A 15,230-nucleotide genomic window follows, 5' to 3' on the forward strand; every position below is an offset into this window, starting at 1 on the left:
TTATGAGTCCAGTTAATGCAAAAATCAATCTTGCATAACGAAACAAAAAATATGTATCATCAGAAATAAGACAAGGTAGACCAGAGATTTATACAAGTAATATATATATATATATATATATATATATATATATATATATATATATATATATATATATATATATATATATATATATATTGTCGTAGTAATTAATTCTGACACAAGCCTTGATAAATGAAAGTATAAAATAATAAATATATAAATCCGCGTTTATAGCAAGTGTTAAAAGTATATGCTAGTATTATTTATAAACGATTATCAGTCAAGTCAAAGCACACCAAAAAATATTTTGCATGTCGGCACAAGACTTCGTTTGAGATCTTCCGTGTAATAATTATCATCAGTAATAAGACAAGATATATATAACTGCCAATCGGATTAAAATCAGATTTCCAGTGTCGTATGTGACGATCTGACAGAGCAGCTTAGGGGTCATACTTGAGTTATCGATCTTATTACTATACTCGCTATATTTTGCGAACCCAGGCCATGTGGTGGAGGAGCATCGATGCGTACAGAGGGATTTGATTCAATTTCTGTTTTTTGAAAGTTTCATTTCCATTGGATAAGTCAAGGCAAGCTGAACATGACCCCAAAGAGATTATTCTTTAAATATGCCTCAGAAAACGCCTTGGGATCATCAAAGAATCATCCGCAGAGAATGACGCATATCGTTTCTAAGTCTATTAAAAGGGTGCGCCTGTAAAATTTGAACTAGGTCATTTTACCATTGTGGGAGTCGGTATTTTAATAAAGAACATGTCACCTAACAAACTGTGTCATTTGTCATTTGATATTGTTTTCTTCGTAGTAGCTATCTAATCCATAAGATTGCATGCGTTTAGAGCACTTGTTTAGGGCACAATTTAGACTAGAATATGCCTTGCGTGGATTTGAAACAGAATAAGATGACTACTTCGGGCTATTGAAAATGGATTAATAGAGATGATGGTGTTTGTACAAACACCAGAGGCTTTACAAGAGCCAGTAACAAGAGAGGTTGTATAAAACAGTTAATTTTGCTTGACAGCTGCAGTGGTGACATTAGTGTTTTGGTGACCTTAGTTCACCGCGAGAAATCGAGAGGCGGTATTCAAGTAGTAACATAAAGGGACTAGTGTGAGTGCGTCGACACTAGACCAGCACGTTTTAACGAAGATAATAAAAGAAAACATTAAAACACTGGATCAGTCATACGTGAAGAATTCTGATTCGATTTGTTTTTACAAAACATATACATAATCCTGGTAAATATTGTTTTTTAATTCAAATAAAACCAAGGTTTTATTATATATTTTGAACTTATTATCACTTTAAACACTTAATTTAAAAAGCGACTGAAGATGTTTATTATAAAGTGGTACAAGACAGTGTTCCAAAACAAAGATTAGACACTATTTTTAAAAAATAATAAAACCATATAAGATAATTGAAAGTAATACAAATAATCCTTTTCAGTCTCTAAACAAAAACTAAAAACTTTTTAAAGGGTCTCTTAATCAAGTAAATTAGCAGGAAAAATATAAAGTCACAAATGTTAATAAATTATTAAGACAATTATAATTAAGATTGACGAGAAGTCTCATACTCAAACAAATTATCAGGATAAATATAAAACTCGATCATTCACATATATGATCAGAATGAATGCAAAGGTGTTTCATTCAGGATAAATTCATCGCGTAAAAGAAAAAGGTCGGTTACGCTATGATATTATCTGAAATATTCCAAATATAACTAATGAAAAGATCTTGCCTAAAGAAACAATGCATAAAATGTAATGTATACATGAAATAATAAACATGTTTTACTGACATAAAAAAGAATATTCCAGTCTAATTAGAACATTTTTCTCTTAAATAGATCATCGAAATAATCCTAAAATAATTGAAAGCAATAGTGCTCACATAAATGATTATTAAAAATGAGCATAGGATAATCAACAAATGCTCATGAAAATAAATTTGCATTTCAAATAAATAAAAAAATCTTATTCACATGTAACACACATTGTTAAAATACACCCTCAAAAAAAATCGTGCTAATATTTATTTCTGTAGTACAAAGAATCAAAGTGATCCAATAACTAAACGTGTTAAACAAAACGTCATTAAAAAAGTCCATCCTCTAAACATAAAAATGTTCATTTTAAAGAATGTGATGAATATAAATTAATTATTTTACTAGATAATTCCAGAGAACAAAACAATACATAAATCAGATAATAGTCCTGTTAAACATTGATATAAGTCATCTCAGTAAATACTCCATATAAACATAAAAATAAATCATTCTGCTAAATAATCATATCAAACATAAAAGGGTATCATTTTTAATTAATCAGCCTACTAATCATGACATTATGTGTCTTAATCTTTAAAGTAGATTATTCAAAACAATTCAGAATAAGGAAACATAATAAAATGCTTTTAATATATAATCCTACTACACATAAAATAAATCGTTCAAATAAATACCCCTCTTGGATATAAAGTACAAATAGTCGAGATCAAAGTGAAAGTAACTCATTTTAAAAAACAATGCAACATATAAGCAATTCACTCGAATGGATAAAGCTGCTGAACATAAAAGTTGATCATTCTAAGAAAATGTTCTCTTAGAATATAAGCTGAATCAATATTATTGAAAGTTAAAGGAAATCATTCTTATAAAATATTCTCTTCAACATAAAAGGAAATATTTATAAGAACGTAGACCAAACAAAACATATTGGTTCTTATAGATAATTATGATAAACCCGAATGTAAATCATTCTGATTAATAATCCTGTAAAACATGAAAGCACATCATGCTAATGAGCAGTCGTAACAATCGTTGTAAGAAACAGTGCGAATAGACAAGAAAATAAATCATTATAATAATAACGAAATTTATAATATTTGATATGTTTGAACGTGAAAAGAAATAGTATTAATAAATAGTCCAAATGAATATAAAAGTTAACCATTTTTGAAAATAATATACTGAAACATAAAACGAAATGATTTTAATACATAATTCTAACGAAGATAAAAATCATTTATATCAATAGTCATGTTAATAATAATATTAATTGATTATAATATATGGTTTAAAAACATTCTTATAAATATGGATGCTAAATATCAAAAGTGAATCATTGTAACAAATAATCCCTTTAAACGAAAAATAAATAATTTCAACACATAATCCTAATCCAAATGTACATAAAAGGGGACCCTTCAAACGAATAGTCCTATAAGATATAAAATTATAACATTTTAATAATAAAGCTAACACATTTGAAAGAAAAACCATTTTAATCAACAACCATAATCATTATGATTGCAGACTGTGTTAAGCATATAACTAATTCATACTAATAAGCAAGTCTGATTACCACAAAAGTGAATCATTCCAATAAATAACCATCTTATACAAGTCGGTAAATCGTTCCCATATATAAACCAGTTGAAGATGAATATTGTCATAATGATGAAAACTCCTGTTGAACATCAAAGCGAATGATTAAAAAAGAAGTCATGTTAAACCAAAAATAATCCAACTGAACATAAAAACCTCATTCTGATATATGATCATGCCATACATTTGAGTAGATTGCTCTGATAAATAATCATAATCAATATAAAATATAAACGATTTTAGTAAAATGTAAAGAACCCTATCAGTAAATCATTCTGATAAATAAATTTGTCAGACATTAAAGCAAATCATTCAAATAAATAAAATACTAACAAATGTATCATTTTCATAAATAATCATGCAAGGTATAAATATAAATAATTCTTAAAAATAGTTTTCTTGAACATAGAGGTAAATTATTCTAATAAAGAATACTTTTCAGCACAAAAGTAAATCATTTAAATAAATATTCTTAACAAACCATTGTAATAATTACTGCTGAACATTAAGATAAATTCGTATAAATATTGCTGTTGACATAAAGCTTCCACTTTCTTGGTAACTGGATTATTTGTTAGAATGAGTGCACGTTGTATTTCTTATGATCATTAATTACAATGATTTATTTACTAAAACTTTATTGGAATGTTTGTTTCTTTTAGGTTCAATTGGATTGTTTTATTACAGTGATTTCACTTTTCTGCTAAAGAGGTTTCATTTGTACATTGGGTTCGGCTTATATTCATTAGGATTATTTTTGACGGACTTGTATTTATCAGACTTTTTAAAATTTAAATTATTTACTTTTATGCTGAACATGGTAATGCAGTAGATTGGATTACTATAATGTTGAACGGGATTAATTAAAATAATGAATTATTATTATGATTATAAAGGGCGTTTTATAGGAATTAGTGACTTTAACATTTAGCGTGGCAATTGTATTGCCTAGAATGGTTTAGATTTACGCTATGAGGATGATTTATTAGGTTGATTGGTTTTACGTTTAATAGGATAATACAGCAGATTGATTTAACGTAATGTGTAACCATATTTATCAATCATAAATATTTTTCACTAGGATCAAGGTCTAGGTCTCAACGATGAAAGCCATCATAGATGGGAATGCGCGATGTTTGCTTGTGAATGAAGTAGCTAAGGGATACATATTTGAAAGTCGTTGAACACGTTTCATATTGTTATCCAAATATTGGTGTACAATAGACTTTGCGCTCCATACATACAAAATGGTAAAAATATTTGACTAGTAATGTCTACGTAAACGGTAGGTAGGCGTGTCCGCTCTGGTAACAAATAGTAGAGTTCGTCTGGAGTTAGGGAGGACCTGCGTTTTAGCCTCGGCACGGTCGTGCATATTTCTCTGTAGCACTGGTCGTATTGTAGTCGTTACCGTAGATATCACCATCATCATCACCATACATGCCAATCACTTTCAGTAACTGTATAGGTCAACAACGCTGTGATGGCACGTTAAGATAAGGTTAAGCCTGTTTAAATTCGTGGTGTTTTCCTGCTCGTTATATATATAGATATATATATATATATATATATATATATATATATATATATATATATATATATATATATATATATATATATATATATACATATATATATATATATATATATATATATATATATATATATATATATATATATATATATATATATATATATATATATATGTGTGTGTGTGTGTGTGTGTATGCTTAAGGATGCTACATTCTAGCTTAATTTTAGTGTTGGCTTTTTGTATTTTATAATTGGACTTAGAAGTGTTGATGATTTTTGTATTGTTAAATTAGCAACAGAGTTGATCTGTTCTGTAGTTAGATTAGCAACAGTGTTGATCTTTTCTGTATTGTTAGGTTAGCAACAGGGTTGATCTTTTCTGTAGTTAGATTAACAACAGCTTTTGATCTTTTCTGTATTGTTAGATTAGCAACAGCGTTGATCTTTTCTTTATTGTTAAATTAGCAACAGCGTTGATCTTTTCTGTATTGTTAAATTAGCAACAGCGTTGATCTTTTCTGTATTGTTAGGTTAGCAACAGCGTTTATCTTTTCTGTAGGTAGATTAGCAACAGCTTTTGGTCTTTTTCTGTATTGTCAGATTAGCAACAGAGTTGATCTTTTCTTTATTGTTAAATTAGCAACAGCGTTGATCTTTTCTGTATTGTTAGGTTAGCAACAGCATTGATCTTTTCTGTAGGTAGATTAGCAACAGCTTTTGGTCTTTTTCTGTATTGTAAGATTAGCAACAGAGTTGATCTTTTCTTTATTGTTAAATTAGCAACAGCGTTGATCTTTTCTGTATTGTTAGGTTAGCAACAGCGTATATCTTTTCTGTAGGTAGATTAGCAACAGCTTTTGGTCTTTTTCTGTATTGTCAGATTAGCAACAGAGTTGATCTTTTCTTTATTGTTAAATTAGCAACAGCGTTGATCTTTTCTGTATTGTTAGGTTAGCAACAGCATTGATCTTTTCTGTAGTTAGATTAGCAACAGTTTTTGATCTTTTCTGTATTGTTAGATTAGCAACGGCGTTGATCTTTTCTGTATTGTTAGATTACCAACATGACTAAGAGCATTATCAGAGACAATGACAAGAAATATAAAAACGCTACTTAGGTGTTTAACAGAGGTTATTGTTCCAAAAGTGTAAAGTAATGTAGGCTTTGTTGTTCTTAGGTTTTTTAAATGCTTTCATGTACTTATCTTACTATAATTAGTTTAAAAATGCAAGATACAATAAATGTATACATCTCTATCAATAACGCAAGTAGACGTATTTTATTTATTTTTTTAATTTTTCAGATGTAAGTGTATAACAAAAGGAATATTAAGAGTTTCCATCTCTAAGCAACATTAATGTATTATAGATTTTTGCTATTGATGTCAAGGTGGGAATATCTAGCTTATTGTAATGCTAATATTAAAGTACCATCTTTAGACATATAAGAATAGTATTCGGATGATATACATATAAAAATAGTGCTCGAATGATATACATATACAAATAGTGCTCGGATGATAGACATATAGAAATAGTACTCGGATGATAGACATATAGAAATAGTACTCGGATGATAGACATATAGAAATAGTACTCGGATGATTCAATAGAATATGTTGACTAAAGGCAATGATATGTTTTATTATAATCCATGAACTAATCTAGAAAATTTGAGACTTTCACACAGGACATGGATAATTTTTGAGAATAAAGCAAGCATCCTTTTGCTAATTTCGGAGAGGATGGAACGCGTAGCCTATTGTATAAAAAGTAATAATGTCCAGAAGTTAAAGGTTAATACAGCAACTGATTTATTAAATATGTCTTAACCCACCTCCCCTTGCCACTTACACACATTACTCACTACCTAAACAAGTATAATTCATGTCTCGAGCGAAATAGTACGTTTACTGCATTATACTATTACTCATTATGGGGAATTGAATAGTAATATTGCAGTCGATATGATCACCAGCATTAACACCATTACCACCATTATCACCGTCACTGCTATCATCGTTAGTACGGTATAAATCGCCATCGCTGTTATGGCACTTTAACAAAGACACTATTGACATCAGTTGTGATAGTAGTACTGTCAGATGATATGCTTAGAGGTGGTTTGATTTAGGTGTAGCAACAGCGCCAGTAGTGGTAGAAGTATGTGTAATTGTTGTTATTGTTGTAGTTGTTGTTCTGGTGATCCAAGTACGGGGAGGAAGAGAATGTAGATGAAAGGGGAAATGGAGGATTTCTAGTTAAAGTAGTTGTATGTATTGGACTGACAAATGGATCGATGCAAGTATTCGGGCTTTTAAAAGCAAATAAACAAGCAGAAAGGCTCGTATGCAACACTGGAGTTCTACTTTGATAATTAGATACTAAATCATTCTTCCCTGTTATTGTGTTTTCTCTACGTTTGACTGCCTGCATTAAGCTTGCACAGTCAACATGAACGAAGTAGGCATATAGTTGTACAAGTGATCTGATCATCGAGACGTCATTGAGGTAGTAGTTAGCAACAACATAATTCACCCAGGTAAGGTAATATTTCATAACCCAGCTGGCAGGTCATCAAGGTCAGGTGACCTATTTATAACCTAGCTGGCTGGTATACGCTTCGGAAATTGTGCCAGTGTTTGTTTTAATTTGTTTATAGCAGCCGGATTTAGTACATGGAAATAAGAAACATATGTTGTGTATATTCAGAAAATTAAGAGCTTGATGAATTTATAGAAAATCTGTATCTTTCTTTTTCATATGATTACGAAACCGTACAAATACATGTTCATATTTCATGTTGTCACAACGGTTCACAGCTACTCAATCGATGTGTTTTGCGCTTCAGTCTGACTACATACTTATTCTTTCATATCACCCGTGTTCTTCTCTAGTTAGTGTATGGAATATATTATAGCCAATTGCGGACAACATATTTACCATTCAAAGAAACTGAACTGTGTACATATGAACATTTTTCTAAACGCTGTTCGTTGCCGTCTACAACTATGAAGTAGCCCAAATGTGTGCATGTACAGAAATTTGTGTCATCTGAAAAAAAAATATGTACAAGTACAAATATAATTTTCTTTGAAATATAAATAATTCGGCTTCTCTCGGCCATCGTAGAAACATTACTGCAATTACATTAGTTTTGAATGTGTTTATTATCACGTACTGACACAAATATATAGAATGGATGAGTCCAGAATTGATACACATGCGTATAATCTTTGAGATCAGACTTGATACAGACACATATCATGGCTGAGTTCAGAATTGACACGGAACTATTAACTACCAATCGTTTTGGTAACAACTTAACTGTAGGACGATAGTGACTCTATCGCCACCATTAATATCACCACCACCATTAGTATCATCATCAACAACATTATCATCATCACCATTAATATCATCATCACAATTATCGTCATCGTCACCATTATCACCATCAACGCCATTAGTATCATCATCACCACCATTATCATTATCACCATTAGTATCAACACTAGTGTTGTTCCGATTATCGATTATAATCGATAATCAGTTGGTTGGGTGAACCAATTCGCTAATCGATGTGAAACTCTATAATCGATTGCATGGTAAGGAGACAACTGTGATTAGGTCAACACAGACTAGTTCTCTCCCCTTGGTTGTTTGGAAGAAAACAGAGGATTCAGAACAAATATTTTAAAACGCCGCTAAATATCATCCACGTGCCATGGATGAAAATGATCCCAAAACAATATACCCATCTCGTGGAGGAAAAGCTCGTTCTCGTGTTTGGACATATTTCGGATTTTACAAAGCACAAAAGGGTCCACCGACAAAGGAAAATTTAGTTATGACAAAGGTCATATGCAAAGTCTGAAGAAAGGAATATGCACACAAAGGTAGGTTCAGCTATTTTCATTGAAATCAATGAGGGGATACATTTCGTTCTTTATATTTTGGCAAACACATACTCCAATATATATTGCAAAAATAGAACAGTATTCTAATTTTATTTTGGTGCTACACGAAAAGAAAATTATCATCTGATACTCCTTACATTGTAGGACGGTGGAAACAGTATGATATAAGCCTTCCGATCCACTAGAGTAGAGCTGAATTATTTATTCCCTTCATAACTTCGAAATATAAAACGATACTCCATAGTTATAAACTTTTAGGATAATTTGGAAACAAATATAGTCGTCAACTACGAATGCACTTATTAGGAGACGAAGCACCCTAATATAAAATAAATGAGCTGCAATTGTGAACATGCATCTGGTGACTGTCGTGTCGGAAAAAACGCTTTATGGCATTCCAGTATCTAAAATTTTAAATCAACAGTTTTATTTTCGTTAAATCGTTTGTGTATTGTGTGCTTTCCTCTTATATAGCATGTGTTGTTGTCGTTAAAATACTTCAGATTTATTTTCATAATAAAGCTCCATGTCATGATTATGTTTGAAATACATAAATGATCAGAAGTTTATCCTGCTATTAGGCATATATGATGGAAAAGTGATATCTGAGGTTTGCTACAGATGTTCCCTGAGACATGCGACTATTTAAAAACATAAAAAGAGCACATTTTAAAATGTTGCAGATTAAACTTAAAATGTATGTGCAAGTTTAATATTAATTTAAATCCTTCTTTTCTTGTCTCATTTTATTATAATTTGATTCAATTGATTCAATATAATTGTGCATAAATTGTTTGTTGTTTGCTTTTATTTCAATATAAATTTTTTTATTTCAAATGCATTCCAGGCAATACGACAAATTTGGCCTTTCATCTTGATATTGACCATAATGAAATGGGATCAACAAGAGGTGCTTGTGTTCCCTCCCCACCCAAACAGACTACGATTGATGAACAATTTAAGAAGCCATCGGAGAGGATGGCAGCTACAAAGCAGAAAGAAATTGATGACGCACTCTTGAAACTCATTGTTGGCAAAGTTCTTCCGCTGAGCCTCGTTGACCATATATATTTTAGAAACTTTGTGACGCTTCTTAATCCAAAGTAAGTTCTCAATGATAACACTATAAATTATTAATATTTATTTAAATAGACAGTGAGAAAGCAAAAAACGTGTTAATCCATTTGATTCTAGACGTCAACACTGTAAGGTGTTGAATTTTGAATTTTCATACCTAAATTAAGCGATGTTTCATTAAATATAATGCTGTCCTGTCTAATTAAACATTACATAAATTCATTGTTTTCACTATATTTAGACACAAGGAATATCCCAAATACATGCATGCCCTGTCTTGTTTGACTACCATGACTAAATATTTCAAACTTTACATTTTCAGGTATGAAATTCCAGGTCGTAAATCAGTGTCCTCTAAACTAGCTGAGAAGAAAGACTAGGCTGAGAAAAAAGTGAAAGAGGAACTACATGATGTTCTTAATATAGCTGTTACTCATGATGCATGGATTTCATTAAATACAGAAAGTTATAGCACAATAACTACACATTTTATTTGCAAAGATTGGGAATTGAAAAGTGTTGTGTTAGAAACACGCAAAGTTGAAGGCAGTCACACTAGGGAAAACATAAAAGAAAGCCTGTTGGCCACTAAGAGGCGACGGAGTCTTCCAACACCAACTGGAGTCACATATAGTGCAGCCAATGAGATAAAGGCTTTTGATTTATTTCAGTGGACTCGATTTGGTCACATAATCAACCTTATTGTGAAAAGAGCTTTAGCTATACCAGAACTGTCACGAATCAGTGCAAAGGGGCGCAAACTTGTGACCTTTTTCCACCAAAGCACGAGCATAAATGAGTAAGCAGCAGTTACTACTTGACGTAGGTGCTAGAGGACACAAGCTCAAGATGGATGTTCCAGCTAGATGGAATAGCACTCTTGACATCCTTGAACGACTGCTTGAGCAGACACCTGCTATTATGGCTATTATCAGTGACCCAAACATAATCAGTCAGCAGCTGCAACATTGAAAAATTATGTCTATACATTTGACGAACAAGCATTGGTTGAAAAACTTGACTTGTGGAAGTTCTCTCACCGTTCCTGAATGCAACAAACAGTGTTTGCGGTGACAAATCACCAACCCTTCATAAAGTTATCCCAATACTTCTTAAACTTACCAAATGTCTAGAAACGAATGTTAATGATCTACCTCCAATTGCCAAACTTAAAGATGTACTGAGACAAGAACTTGACAATAGAACACAGAATAAAGATCTAGCTCAGTTGGGCTGTTTATTGAATCATACTATGAAGGATCCCGAGTTTCTACCTGACAGTGAACGAGCATATGGACATGCTCTGCTTTTGAAGGTTGCTTTTGATATGGCTGATGTCAAAGTGAATGTCAAAGTGGAGCCAGGGACTAGTGATGAACAGCCTTCAGACACATTGCCACCTCTACCAATAGAACCATCACTACTAAATGTCAGAGATGACAATAAAACTGTGGTTACACCTAGTCCACCAAAGAAGAAAGCAACGGTCATTGTTGACATGGATGATTGGTTGCAAGATGTTGTTTGCCTTGGTGAAAGTCAACAGCCAATAACAGATGTCATCCACGAGTAGGCTTCCAGATATCTAGTTCCTGTTCCATCTAATACCAATCTCACAATGTTACAGTGGTGGAAACAAAACTTCCAGTTCTACCCCCATCTTAGCTTACTAGCTCAGAAGTACCTAAGTATTCCGGCATCATCTGTATCCAGTGAAAGGGTATTTAGCCTGGCTGGACATCTTGTCAGCAAGAAACGGGTTCGTTTAAGTTGTGACAGTGTGGACCTAGTAATATTCTTAAACAAAATCATTAACTATTGGTAGTGTCGGTGTAACAAAAACAAGAATAAGGAGTATTCTGAAAAATCATTTATGTGTTCAGTATTACTCAAACATTTGATTTATATTTTATTGTACCTTCTGTTTAACTTGTGATATGGAAAACATTTTGATCTAGTCTTAAGAATTCTAGTCTTAGATTGTTTAAATCATTATGTGACTTTGCTGTTAAACTGTCAAGTTAATAAGTGTAAACATTGTTTGGTGTTTCGTTTCAGTTTAAATGTAAAATGTGAATAATTGGTTCATTGTTAGTGCAATTATCAGTATTCTGAAAAATGGCATGATCTGTACTAGTCAAACCTTTGATTTTGTTTAATGTGGATAACATTTTAGTCACGTTTTAAGAATTTTAGCTTTAGATGTTCTGTCTTTACCTAATTACACGACTTTGCTGATACATTGTTCAGTTAATAAATTTGAAAGATTTTGTAACGGTGTTCTTTGTTTCTTTAAATCTAAACTGCTTTGATTGTTGTATTATTAAATAATGATAAGCAAGGAAAGCATGTCCTTCTATACTTTGAACCATAGACAAATCACATATGAATAAAAGTGTTCTGGGGATTACAACAGTCCTTCAGTTGCATAAAACTGATAAGCCAAAGAAAGTAGTTTTTGTAGAACAAAACTAACACAATGCAATAAAAACGTAAACTTGTTTATGAGGTTAAAGTATATATGTAAAATAGATAACTCCTGTACATTTATTAACATTTTACACTTTTGAACAAAGAGATAACTCAGTAACAAACAAAAATTAAAATTTACTTGTAGTAACCGTTTATAATCGATTATCAGCAAGTTGTGTGCAACCGATGATGATTATGAACTTCTAACCGATTCCCATCACTAATCAACACCATTATAGTCATCACCAACATTATCATCATCACCACCATTAGTATGATCACCACCATTAGTATCATCATCACCATTATCGTTATTACAACATTATCATCATCACCACCATTAGTATCATCATCATCACCATTATCATCACCAGTACTATCACCGTTAGTAAAGGTGAAACTTGCCAACACTGTTATGTCACTTTAACAAACGCACTACTAACATCAGTTGTGGTGATAATATTTTGATGATATGCTGAGATGTGGTCTCATTTTAGGTTCAGCGACACTGCCAGTAGTGGTAAAGTTGGTGTAGTTCTTGTTTTTCTGGTGATGCAAGTACGATGAAGAAAATGTAGATGAAAAGGTAAATGGACGATTTAAAGTAAAGAAAAAGTTTTATTTATTTGATTGCCAAATGGATAGATGCAAGTACTCGGGTTACTAAAAGCAAATAAATAAACCGAAATACGTATATGCAAACATAGGAGTTTTACTGTGATAATTGGATGCTTATTCATTCTTCCCTTTTATTGTGGCTTATCTACGTTGACTGCCTGCATTTGATTGAACAACAACAAGAACAATAATGCATATAATTCTTAATGAGATCCGATCCTCAAGTAGTAGTTATATAACCTAGCTGGCTGGTATATGCTTGGGATATTCTCTAAGTTGTTGGTTTGGTTGTTGATAGAAACAGGGTTTAATACCGGTAAAGTAGAAGAATACTTTGTGTAAATTCAGGAAGCAAACATATTGAGGGATTTATAGAAATTTTGTAAATATCTTTCGTATGATTAGAAAACTGTATAAATACATATAAATACATTATAAGTGTTCACAGTGTGTGGCAAATACCAAGCCGATGAATGATTTAATTTGCTAGTAATTTTCATAAAAGATATACATGACCTTTTGTTCTGTTCAAGTTCCTTTATAAATGGTTATCTCAAAAGAATGCAAGACGTATTTACAGCATGAAATGGATAATAAAGATGAAGATCAACAGGCCTTGAATGGCCAAGTGGCTAAGGCACTGGCCAGTTTGATTTAAATCATATTTCCGTTGTCCTAGGTGACGGTCTCCAAACTGCCATACCTTCGAACCTAACACGATTCCAGCATAAAGCGCAGAATTATAGATAACATGCACTGCATTATTGTTTCGCATGGATAATCAGAAAGTGTAGCCGTACATAGATATATATATTCAGGAAGGATTTACGGATAGGTTATTAAGACCAAACCTATTTTCTCGAGAACAGAAGGCAAAGAGAATATATATATGCTTTACTGTAGAGATGGACTTTCCTACAAGTTACAAGTGGATCCTAGATTTGGGGTTATATATATGTTTAAAGAATATAAAAAGCACAAGTAACAGCCGTAGTAGTATCACGTTCATCATCATCATCATCATCATCATCATCATCATCGCATACCCCAACGGCGTTAATATATGTATGGATCAATATTGATGACATTAAGCGTTTAATGTATTTGACTTACCCAACGTATTTAGCATACAAACTATTACTTAATAGTTATTATTATTATTGTTTATGATATTTTCCTTGGCAATTCAACGGATTTTCACTCTTAAACAGTAAGAGTACCTGGAATCGTTTGCTTCATGTAGACTGACAATATTTCAATAAGAATGTACCAAAATAGCCATGTCTGCTTATAGTAAGTATGCTGGTGGTGGTATTCGAGAGAGAGAGAGAGAGATAGAGAGAGAGATAGAGACAGAAACAGAGTAGTGGAAATAAATGGGAGTAGGAGTGGGGATATTCTAGAGACAGATTAGTGGATGTAATGGGAGTTATGGGAGTTATTTGTGGTGGCATGAGAGAGAGAGAGAGAGAGAGAGAGAGAGAGAGAGAGAGAGAGAGAGAGAGAGAGAGAGAGAGAGAGAGAAGAGAGAGAGAGAGAAAGAAACGGCGATCGGAGCAACAGAATAAGTAGGTGTGATAGCTCCTGAAATATGCCTATGAAAATGCTTGGGTATCGTCATAGGTTCTATCTGCGGTTCCTCCACAGATAACGGCGCATGTCACTTGTATGCTTCATCTAAGGTGACATAGTGACATTGTGGAAGCCGGCATTTTAATATAGAACAGGTCGTGTAAAGAACTCTGTCATTCGTCACATGATCTTATTTTCTACGTAGTAGCTATCTTCTCTACAAGCTGACATGTGATCATAGCACGTGATTGAAGCACAGTTTAGACCACCATATGCCTTGGGTCGATGTAGAACAGACTCAGTTCAAAGACGTTTTAAAAGAGTCGTCGATAGGAGAGGTTGTATATCAGTAACACTCACCAAATTTAGTTTAACAGGGGGCGCTCACCAGTTATTGTGTACTTTTGAGAGAGAGAGCGACGTATGTAAGGTGAAGGTGTCTGCATTTAAAACATGCACAATGGAGTGAACTCTGAAGTTCAGGAAGTGAAAACTACCAAGTGGAGCTAGCAGTGTTTTGAAAGGTGCACATCTGGAGTAAGGCCAAACTGTACACTCTATAACACATATTACACCCATCAATCATAGACCAAAATAA

The 15,230-nt window shown here is 32.5% G+C and overlaps 1 protein-coding gene, 1 long non-coding RNA gene and 1 pseudogene across 2 annotated transcripts in view; all 3 read left to right on the forward strand.

Moving 5' to 3' along the window:
* Positions 1 to 15,230, forward strand: part of LOC149784629 (uncharacterized) — a 441,350-nt gene that overhangs the window by 317,757 nt on the left and 108,363 nt on the right. The gene's annotated exons all lie outside the window — the stretch shown is intronic.
* The window catches only part of LOC149784632 (uncharacterized), a 300,236-nt gene that overhangs the window by 195,545 nt on the left and 89,461 nt on the right, over positions 1 to 15,230 (forward strand). The window lies entirely within an intron of this gene.
* On the forward strand, positions 8,701 to 10,773 carry LOC149784633 (E3 SUMO-protein ligase ZBED1-like; annotated as a pseudogene).

Source organism: Sinohyriopsis cumingii, chromosome 14, assembly GCF_028554795.1.
Source record: "Sinohyriopsis cumingii isolate HCF-2022 chromosome 14, ASM2855479v2, whole genome shotgun sequence".
Taxonomy (NCBI): domain Eukaryota; kingdom Metazoa; phylum Mollusca; class Bivalvia; order Unionida; family Unionidae; genus Sinohyriopsis; species Sinohyriopsis cumingii.